Below are 10,388 nucleotides of genomic sequence, written 5' to 3'. Positions count from 1 at the left end.
GATCAAAGAAACGTAGCCCAATGTTCACATGAATGAAATAAATAAAATGCATATCTTCCTGCACCTCCATAAATACTTTCTCGCACCCTATATAAAACTAGGTCTTCCTGCACCTCCGTAAATATTTTCTCTCATCCCTGTATAGAAATATTATATTTTTCGTCTTTTTATACTGTACAATCCAGAAATTAATTTTGGAAGTCATTTTAAAAAGTGCAATAAAAAAATTAATTGTGTAAATATTCCAAAGTCAGTTTAAAATTATGTTTCACAAATAAAGCAAAATTAACGCTGTCTAACCTATATCTATTCATTTTAAAAATTTAAAAATTAAATTATATCAAAATTAAGAAAAATTTAAATTATAAAACATTCACTTTTTTTTCTGTATTATATTATTTGAAGAATATATATTCTAACTTATATAGCTAATATTTATATATCAAATTTTAATTATTAATTAAAATAGAATAATTTAAATATACAAATAAGTCTTATTTTATTGACACACACAGCTTAAGCAACAAATTTTAGGAAAATATGTATATAAAATACAAATTATTTTTTTATAAAGAGCACTATCTTAGTCTCATGTCCCCTGTTTTGATAATTGTAACATTTTAATAATTATACTTATAACTAAAAAATATTTTAAATTTGTATAACTAAAATAATTGAATTATTATACTTTTTAACATAGGATTGAATTTCAAATTTATATTTTCCTAATCTGTATTTTATTTATAAAAAATAGCTATTATAATACTAATTTTTTAATTGAATATAAAATTTAAAAAAAAAACTGGTTCTCTAAATATTTAAATTTCTAACATTAATTTTTCATATTTTTTATTTTTCCATTTACTAGTTTTTAATATAATTATTTTTCTAAATAGTTATTTGCTTAAATTATAATATTTTTTATATAATTAGTTTTCTAAATTATTATTATTTTTAATATGTTTAGTTTTCTAAAATATTATTTTTCAATAGAATTACTTTGTAGACTTTTATTTCTAAACATATATTTTTTATAATTTTTTTCAAAACTTATTTTTAAAATATTTACTTTTCAAGATATATATTTTTGTTTTAAAATTTTAAATTTATCTTAATTTAAAAATTAAAAAACAAATAAAAACCAGCTAAATTTTCGATTCTCTGTATAAGTAGGAACCAATAACATGAATTATCGTGGGACTTACGACTTGTTGGACAAATAACATACATCCTTGTCTGCCTAAACCTTGTTCAATTCACATAGGTCTATTCGAATCAATCAAAGACTCATAAGAAGACAAAGTGAGAAAAAAAAAAAGTGAAATTGTTTGAATGGAAGGGAAGAGAATTGAAAATGAAGAAAAAATTCGTAGTAAAATTGATTGATGTGATTAAATAAAGTTTAGATGAGTATTAATATATTTGGAAAATAGTTTATAAAATATTTTTTAAATATTTAATATAAAAAATAAAATTTCATATTTGTAATTAATTAAATTTAAAATCAAATTTAAGTAAAAATTATATTTCAAATTAAAAATATATTAAAATAAATTATCAAAATTAATTAAATACGTATTATTTTATTTATTATTTTATTATGTAATAAAATATACTTATTAATATGTAATTATTATATCTTACATTTTAATTTAAAAGTATATAATAAAATTAAATTATAATTATCGATTAACTTTAATTTTTTTTCAACAGTGCCTCAACGTTGTAAGTTCAAAACATGGCATTTTAATATTTTAAATCTTGGATTTTCATACTTTCAAGACATTGTTTCCTGCCAGGAAATAATGAGCCTGTTGGAGTCTCAAACATTATAAATTGAACAAGTAGTATGAAAAGATAGAAGAATTACCAATAATTAACATCTAGAGATCAAACCTAACTCAATTTTAACTTTTTCTTTTTAATAACCCTTTTTATAAAATATTTTAGTTTTATTTTTTAAGCCTAATTAAACAATTTTAGTTAGTTAAAATAAAAACTACTATATTATATTTTAGAAAAACACAACATCGAGTTCTCAATGTTTTTAGATGAATTAATCACAAGCTTTTTATGTAATTTTGCTGCAATATGAAGCCTCCAACACTATTGCTGAATATTTGCAAGTTGTGGAAATTTGTCGCCTTGACCATGTTACACAAACTATACCTTGTCGTTCTAAATGAATCTTGACTAACAAATTTCAGGAATAAAATAATATATTTAAATTAAAAATAGTTTTAATATTTATGTAAATTTATTGAAATTCGTTCTCTACGGTCCAAGATAGGAGTGAGGGAGAATCTTGGTGATTGGAATATATGTATATATAATAGAAATTTATAAGAGTTAATTTAGGTGGATTTTATCTTTTTCATAAAACATGTTAATAAATAGTAAAACATAACATTAAATATAATTAAAAAGAAAAAAAAAACTTATTAATTTTGTTTTCTCTTCTCTTTCGTAATGAGTTGCTTACTATTTATATTCATATATTCTTAACTTTTTACATGTTAACTCTTTTGCTTCTGAATAAAAAAAAGTTAAACACAAATGTATTATTTTTTTCTCATTTCTCAATTATCAAAACTCATAAATAAAAAAGTATTAAAAACTAAAACTGAAAAAAAAATGCCATAATTATGTATAAACACTGATATAACTTTATCATTCATTCAAATTTATTTATCGACATTTTTTTTAACTTAAAAATCCTTCTAATCGTTTTCACTTGTATAAATGCAAACTACTAGTTTCCAATTTATGTTTTCAACAATTTCAATTTATTTGACCAGTTTTCTTCTTTCTGTTTGCAATGTATTCCTAAAATTATCTCTGATATTGGTAATATTTAACCAGATTCAAGATTTGTCGACGTCCTCAAATATCTACATTTAAGAGTTAGTTTGTTTATAAAATGATTTTCTAAAGTGGGTAATTTTCCATATGACGTTTCATGCATATAGGATTTTCAATTATTCTTCGAGGAAGATTCTCATGTTTCTAAATATGTTTACATATATTTAGGTTTAGAAGTATCGAGGGTTAACATGGTAGGAAGAAACCATACACTTCTATGTTGTGGAAATTATGTTTATAATAAGTTTATTTAAATAAACTGGTCGCAGTAAAAAAATATAAGTTTGCTAGTTGTGGTGTCAGCTTTAATTTCTATTATTGTTGTTGTGTATTTCAAGCTTTTTCTTTGTTTACTCTTTCATTTTATCTTTGTCTCCATTTTACATACGTTAATGATAGAGTTGAATATATATTTAAATACCATGTTTTTATTTTTAAAAAAACAAAACATATAAAGATATGATGATAATTTAAAAAAATTTGTAAATTTATAGACTCTAATTATAAAGGAACTAAAGTCCTATATACTTGTGTGTTTCGATTCCTTAATAATCAAGATGAAAAGATACCTCAACATTTTTAAAATTTTTGTTATTATTTTAATTATTTTATCTGAACGGGGAGATTTGACTTTGGTTATACACTAACTAAAGTTTATATCTTTTTTTGCTTCGATTTATAAAAAATCATGGTCAAAAGTTGCATAAAAATTTTCAAAAGTTTTCAAATTTTTTTAAAATTATTTTAACTGAGCAAGAGAATTTTACTTTCGTTTTTATTATAACTGAAACATAAACTCTTGTTTAGGGTGATTTATAACCAAATTTTTAGAAAGACACATTATTTTCTATCTTCCTCTGTTGTTATGATTCTATGCGAACGTCGTCATCCTCCATTGTTTTCATCGCCAAACGCCATCATGTTGTCGCTTTGTCGTTGCTACCACTCCTACACTCCTTCATAGCCTCCACTTTGTTTCCATTTCAAAATTGCAAGAGAGGTTTCCTCAAGATCTTTTTTTTTATTTGAAAGGCTAATGCAACTATTTTTTGTTCAAGTTTTTTACACCATACATAATTTGACACTTGATACTTCAAAGATTTGTAAGACTTTCGGTATCAACTTGTTTTGTGATCCCAGGATCATGAAAAAAATTTAATATTGGATACTTTGTTATAAATTGTTTTTATTTTGGTACAAAACCAAAACTTGTAAAAATTTATCATAACATAATATATATTTCCCAAAACAGAAACTTTTTAAAAAACAATTAAAATCACGCTTTAGATATGCTTCTTTAAACAAAAGGAAAATAAAGGAATGAAATACTCATGAATACACCTTCTATTAATCATGAAATTGCACTTAAGGGAACATCATCAACTAGCATCTAATCTCCATCTTGTCTCCATAAGTAAGAACATATTATAAACCATGAAAAAGATCCATCAATCGATTTTCACTTAATTTTTCATCGTTGAAAGTGGACATAAGTGTTGCAATCAATTATGTGTTGCGAAAGTGTTGTGTGTGAGAGATGAGAGATGGTGTTGTGTGGGAGAGACTTGATATAATAGAGATAATATAACATGTGTGGAGATGGCAGAAATTGTTAGGTGTAAAGAGATGCAAGAAAGTACTTAACAGAGAAAGTGCTTAACAACTTAATTATAAATTATTTTTAAGATATATATATATATATATATATATATATATAGGTTTTATAAATTATAAATTATTTTTAAGATTAATTTTATTCCAAAGTTAATTATAAACTTAAAAATATTTTTTTTCATGTCTAATTCTCTCTTAATAAACACACAAATCGTTTCGTAAATAGTACAGATTTAAAACTAGTTTCAAAGAAAAAAAAACACTACATGCATGGAAACATTGTAAGACAATGTTTTGTGGATTACTTCATGCATGACACACGTTGTTCAATGCATTGTGATTTGGTATAGAGATTATTAAAGTTTTGGTGCACTTCAAAAAATCTTCCTGTAATCTTTGATGCTGAAATTGGACCTTGTAGAATAATAAAAGTAAGAAAAATCTTCGTAAAATCTGCTTGGAGTCAAGTTGCATGCCAAAGAACATGAAAGGAATATCACTTCAACTTTACTTAATGCCTTATAATTTTCAAATGCAAATAAATTAATAGATAACGGGATTGATTGGGAAGCCAAGAGATTATATTACTATGATCTTTTTAAAACATTAAAAATCAAAACTAAATTTAATTAGCCCCTCAATTTTGAAACATTCTTTTACCGTTAATTTCTCACCCAGATTCTATTAGATGTCTTATAATTTCCACCCTTTAGGTCAACGACGAAATCATTTTCAATCCAACTTAGATTATTCTCATAAATGTTCAATATATGTTTTAGGGTGGATTACTTTCTATGCAATTTTTTTTAAGTGAAATAGTTTTTAGTGTAAGATTTATTTTAATACAAATAATTTATTTTATGCTTTCTAGGTAAAAACTGAGTAAAATATTTTTTTTAGCTTTTAACTTTTACACAATGAATTTCATTTGAAATAAAATTATTTTTCAAAGTTCACTATTTTGAATTTTAAACTAATTTTAAACTCGTGTTACACAGAGTTGGTTTGTGTGTTTATTAACGGAGATAAAGAAAATAATAATAAATACTTTTAAATTTATAATTAAGTTTTTAATAAAAATACATTTTAAAAATAATTTATATGTTTAAAAAGTCAATATATTTATAACAATATAAATAATAAATTTTGTAAAAATAAAATAAAATCTCTAAAAATATAAAAAAATATATAAAATTCACTGGTTAAAAGTATAAATTAGTGTATAATTGTAAATGGTTAAACGCATTTAATGATATATTGACAAAATTTATTGACTTGTGAAATCAATATAGTAATATATTCATCTGGTCTAATGTGTATAACTAATTGTAAAATTACAAAAATTATTCATCGTATAAGTAATTTTTATAATTTTTTAAAATCTAATAATATTTTTTATTTTGATAATTATAATAAAAATAATATTTTATTTTTTTTATTACGAGAAATAAAATATGTACACGTTTTCTACTATGAAGGTAATTACATAAGACACATAAAGTTATATTAGTCTTTGACCTATTATTATAAAATGTTTGATGAAAATTACGTTAAAGTTGTATTAAACCTCGGTCAAAGATACGATTTCAAATTTATGTGCGCAGAATGCATATATTATTAAGTGGGACCAAATTATCTGAAAGACCAATATTTAATTATGCCAGTATCTATAATTTATTAAGTTTACACTATTTTTTTTAAATATTATATATAAAAATAATGTAAATAGTAAATATTTATTTAGTCAATAAATATTTAAAATATATTTTAATTAAAAATTAAAAAATATGCTTAGATATGCTTTTATTATATAATATTTATTATTGAATAATTTGTTTTTAAGATTGTATTTGTTTTTTACAAAGTAATTATAATTTACTTTTTCATATATTAGTTTTGATTGTACAATTTACCGTTAATATAAAATAATTTCATTTATAATATATTTTTTTCACTGCTCGTTCTCTACCTATAAAAAGAAAAATACATAATTACAAAATAAAATTATATAATAATTTTATTTAAAAAATACTTTGTAAATAAGAAAGTTATAATTATTTAAAAAAATATATAAAAAACATATTCCATGATATATTTAAAAAAATTATATGCAATTTGCTGCTCATAAGAGGAAATTAACCTCAAAGTGAAATAGAACACAAAAACAAAATAGAAAAGAGTTTCCATATAAATGAATGATTAGATATTGTGATCATGCAAAATAATTTATTTAGACAATTACAATCTAAGTTCCTAAAATTATATATATTGTATAAGTTATAAAGAAAGATTGTCTAAGGTTATGGTGGTTTGATTCTATGGTTGTTTAATGTTATGATTATCTAGTTGTCAGGGTTGTCTAACGTTTTATATCATGTAATGAATTGTGAGTATTCTTGATAAAGATCCATTTTCACTTTAAAGATTATACAGTGTTTATGGTCATTAATAATGCTTCAAGAAATATTCTCACTAGACATTAAAATAATCAAGATTATTTAGATGTGAAAGTTCACTTCCAAGTACTCTAAAGAAGAAGAGAAGTTTACTTTAACAAAAAGACAAAGGAACTAAAATGCCGATTTGAAATGGACATAAAGTGAACCAAAGATGAAAATCAGATGATAAAAGATAAAAGACATAAAGAAAGAATGGGAAGCTCAAGGGAAGCATGCCACTTAAGAGCATAGAGGCTCACCAACCCAAGATGAGTAGGGATGTCACCACTTGGATACAAGTCTCAAGATAAGGCTCAAGAGAAGAACACTCCATAAGGAGAGCACTCACAATGATTGAATACAATGTATGTATTTTCTCAAAACATTCAACTCTTACATAAGTTTAGGAGAGCTCCTTTTATAACTATGGAAAATGGTCTCCTTTCAAAAAGACAAAGTTAAGGATAAAGGGGCAATCATACAAAAGTTAAGCTTATAGAAACTAGGTGTAAAGGAAGTGTCTTAAAAAATAAGACAACCCTAGCTTGGCATCTAAACCTTCTCCTTATGCACCAATGACCTTTTAGAAGAGAAGGTCAACTTCAAGCTTCTTTTCTCTCCAAATATGCACCTGATAGAAGAAAATGTAATGACATGACACCTTATAACATGACCTTTGCTCTTTGAATGAAACATAGTTTGCATTCCTGACGTGTTTTGCACCTCTGTCCCAGACAGAAAACAATATTGTACTATAGTACAATTTGCGCCTACCTCGTCCTCTAAAAAAATGTGAGAGTGTATCAAAGTTCAAATATCATGTCTGTAACAAATATTTTATCTTTTTCTTCCATGTGTCTCTTTAGAGTCAATTATACACATTCTCAAAGCGTTTAAGCATTCTAGGCTCGCATGGACATCACAACCTTGCAACGTCTAACAAACAAATGTCTAACTTGCTCAATCATCTAATCACTAGTACAAAAATCGTGTACAACATCGAATATTTTGGGTTTTTAAGGGCGAATTTGCGAACGATGTCATATCAGGAGACGTTAAATTTACGTCGATTTTTGTTAATATACAGCATTAACTTAACGTTGAATATTGACAAAATTCGAAGTTTTTTGTTTTAATTCTGATCCTTTTTTACAACTCTATGAGACTTGAAAAGCGAAAAAACAACAAATTTCAGTGTTTGGTATTTTATAAAACATGAACTATGAATGTGTAGTGTAGTATCAACAACAAACAATAATAACCAATAACAAACAAGTTCAATCAAACAACAACAGATAAGTTCAACAAAAAAAAACAACAAACAAATTCAACACATAAGTTCTTCAAAACGAAAGCGAAAACTAACCTTCAAAAGGTGGATTCATCGGAATAAAGTTTCGTCACCAGTGAGAGAGAAAGCAGAATGCGCCTATGAAGGAGAAGAGCACGAAAATAATCGGTTAAAACAAACAAAAATCATACATAAAGTAGTTAATTAACATGCATTTGTATCAAATGAAAGAAAGATTACATGTGATGTTTGTCAAACTTTGTTCGAGAAAAGTTTGAGAAGAGAAGAGGGTATCACGCGCTAAGATAAAGTGAATGAATTTTCAATCTCCCGCTCAAATTTTTATTGAATTCACTAACCTTTTGATGTCGAATTTAAAGGGAATTCGATGTTTTATATCCTTTTACGTCGAATTATAATTCTAAACAACGTTTAGTAATTGCATTTATTTACAAAAATGTCACCTCTCATTTTTAATGTTGACTATTCAGTGATTGGACGTTGAACGCATGACGTTATACGCTATTTTTGTACTAGTAAATGCTCTTAAGTATCTACTACTTGTCTAAGGATGGTTGTCTAATAATTTAAGAGGTCTCACTAGACCATTACTCACCTAAGAGACATTCCACCCACCCTTGGCTAGGCTCATTTAACAAACCCAAAGGGGTTGTCTAGTGATCTTATATCACACACACCATTACCTTAAGACTCATCTAAACTTTTAATACACTCCCATCCAAAGTCGTCTTTCCTCAACTCATTTAACACTTATATATATAAGAGACATACATTTTTGGGTCTTAGAGGAGCTAATTGAGATAAATGAATTTTATCATTGGTCAACAAAATAACTTCAAAATATTTAATCTTGAATAATATTTACTTATTTGAATCCTTAAGCTTACAACCGGAAAGTCATCAAATCCTTATTTGTTATATATTTCATTATTCTTTAAGAAAAATTTAGATTATTATCATATTTATTAATCATAAAAATAAAATATTAAATTAAAATCAAGAAATATAAATAAATAAAGAGAAATAATTAGATTTAAATAAAATAAATAGATATGAATATAACTAGAGATAAATAAAAATAAATAAATAAGATTAGTACATAAATGAAGATAAATACGAAAAATAAATAACAATAAATAATTAGAATGAAATTAGAAATACCTTCATAGGATGACAAGAAAATTTATATCCCTATATATCGGCAAGTAAAATCTATAATTGATATTCAATGAATATCTTTAATAAATACTTACAGACAATGAGTATGAATATTTAATTACTTGCTTGCTAATTAAATAAGGACTTAGTATTCAATTTATAGATACACGTATCCACTAATAATTGTTAGTGAATTTTATTGAGTATTTTAAAAAAAATAAAGTTATCAAAATAAAATTATTATGTTTATTTTTCTTTTTATTTTTTAATAAAATATTCATGATGTTATGGTAGTTATGCAGCTTATGTGAAAAGAATATTAATTATTAAATAATTGTTTTGACTTCATATATTTTTATTTTTTATTTAGATTTATGAAATTGAAATTATTTTTAAAAAATTATTTTTTTAAAATTTATATTTTAGTACAGCTGTTTTGAATTCTTGGAAAAACAAAACTTATTTCTATTAATATTTTAGTGAGTAATTTTGTTTGAATTATATTTTGAATAAATTTTTATGAAATTTATATTTTAGATATTTTTTTTAACTAATTTTATTTAAATTTTTTAAAAAGTAAAATATAAAAATATCCACAAGTATATATGAGTATCTACAAATATAAAAAAAGCTCAGATATTTTTACATTTATACTCAGCAAATAACAAGACTTATTTTTTTATCCAAGATTAGCGAAAGACATTATCTATGTTTGATCCAATCCATTACCACTTTATACCTCATTTAACAAATACAATATAAATATAAGTAAATAAATGAAATGAAATTAGAAACAGCTCAACTTAAATAAGTTATAGAAATAAATAAATAAAATAATAGATGTCTTGTACTCTTACTTAATTACACAATTTTTTCTTTTTTTTCTTTTCTCTTTTCTCTAACTCTTTCCTCCTCCCTGTGTAACTCATATCTGGCTATGGACAATTTTTTTTTCTAATTTTATTTACTACAAGTATTAGTTGCAGCAAAAAGAAAAAATTATC

This window comes from Vigna umbellata, chromosome 2 (genome assembly GCF_029865625.1).
Source record: "Vigna umbellata cultivar VRB3 chromosome 2, Vumbellata_1.0, whole genome shotgun sequence".
Lineage (NCBI taxonomy): Eukaryota > Viridiplantae > Streptophyta > Magnoliopsida > Fabales > Fabaceae > Vigna > Vigna umbellata.
The sequence above is the reverse complement of the archived record's forward strand: the minus strand, read 5'-3'. Positions refer to the sequence as shown.